Raw genomic sequence first — 1754 nt, 5'->3', positions numbered from 1 at the left:
GTATATGTGAATAATTGTTTTATAAAGGTTTTGGTGATCATTCACCCTGCAATTACATGCTTAGGGTAACTCACTAGACTTTTCAGTCTAACCCTCGTTTTGTGATTTTAAAATGTGTATTGCAGGAATTGTAGAAGGAAAATGAAAGGAAAAGATTTAATGCTTTTTCTTATATGCATTCGACTGCAGAATTGCTTTTGATGATTAGTTTTGTTGTTTAGTACAAGATATGTATTTTGAATTTTTGGACCTTGTATTTGGTCATGATAGTATTCTTGTACTAAGGGACCCAGATGTATATGAATATGTATTTCTTTGGTATGAAATATGTGTTATACGCAATGTGTGGGTTGGGGCGTTACAATATTTTTATTTTAGTTTGTTTTAAAATAAATGTCAATTTTTAAAAGTAAGGGGGTGTTTGGGATTGTTTATAAAACAATTTTTTGACTTATTTCGATGTAACACCAGTAATAAACATTTTTGAGTGTTTAATAAACAACTTATACCGGTAATAAGAAATTTTTGAAAAAGTTAAATCAGTATAACTTATAATAAGTTGATAAACACTTTTGTAAAAAAAAAAAGTCGCTTCAAATAAGCAATCCCAAACACCCCTAAATGTCTAATCTCTCATTTTACTCTTGACTACAAGATATAAAATTTTCTTTGTCTATTAATAAAAGTAAATTTATCTATTAAACCACAAGGGTGGTACCTGATTGGTTTGAGCTTGACTCTAAAGGTCAAAAGTACCAGGAGGTCCTGGGTTCAAATCCAAGGAGGAATACAAATCTTCTTGTGGCCATGGAGGTTCAAATGGGTGACTCCGGGCTATCTGCAAAGGAGGTGGTCGCGCTGAGATTAGTCGGCTCGCATAGCGGGTTGAATATCCAAGTTAATCAAAAAATAAAATAAAATTATCATTTAATTAATTAAAAAATATAACAGTTATACTGTTTTAGAATTATATATATATAGGTGGAGGTTCAAACAAGAACACCTCTATTTTACGAGAATACGAGAACACCCTTATCACATGTGAGAATACACATGAGAAACCTGGTGGTGTGCAAACGATCTGTTCTGCGACTTAGACCACGCCAAAGATCGTCTGCGTCTATGATTTAATATCACATGTGATGGTATTGATAGATTATAGTAACATATCAAAAACACTCTTATCACATGTGATAATACATGCGAGGGGGCTTAATGGTGTAAGGACGACTTGACCCGCAACTAAAATCGTGCCAAAAATCGTCTGCGTCTCTGATTTAGTATCACATGTTTATCATATGTGATGAAATAAATAATATCACATGTGATTGTTTATAATAAAAGACTGTTCTCACGTTCTCATAAAATGAAGGTGTTCTCATTTAAACTCTTCCCTATATATGTAGACGTATGTATCTATACTATCTTATTAAGCAAATTTAACAAAAGTCTTAAAAGTCTTAAAATTCTAAATGACCAAGATACCCTTTATATTACCCTTCACTTTTCACCCCCCTCCATTCCTCACATACACTCATCATCTCACAACCGATTTTTTTTAAAATTACAATTTTAAATTTATACTTTATACCCCTATAATTAATTAATTAATTTACTTTACGTCCTTTACTTTTAAATRTTTYATTTTAARYHTTTATCAAATTAACATACATAATCGTATATCAATTAAAACATGTTTAAAAAATACATTTTTATTTTAACAAGTTACACCATTATAATCGTCTCGTTAATAC

Source organism: Cynara cardunculus, assembly GCF_001531365.2.
Source record: "Cynara cardunculus var. scolymus isolate 2C chromosome LG 7, CcrdV1, whole genome shotgun sequence".
NCBI classification, from domain to species: Eukaryota; Viridiplantae; Streptophyta; class Magnoliopsida; order Asterales; family Asteraceae; genus Cynara; species Cynara cardunculus.
This window is presented reverse-complemented; position numbering follows the sequence as displayed.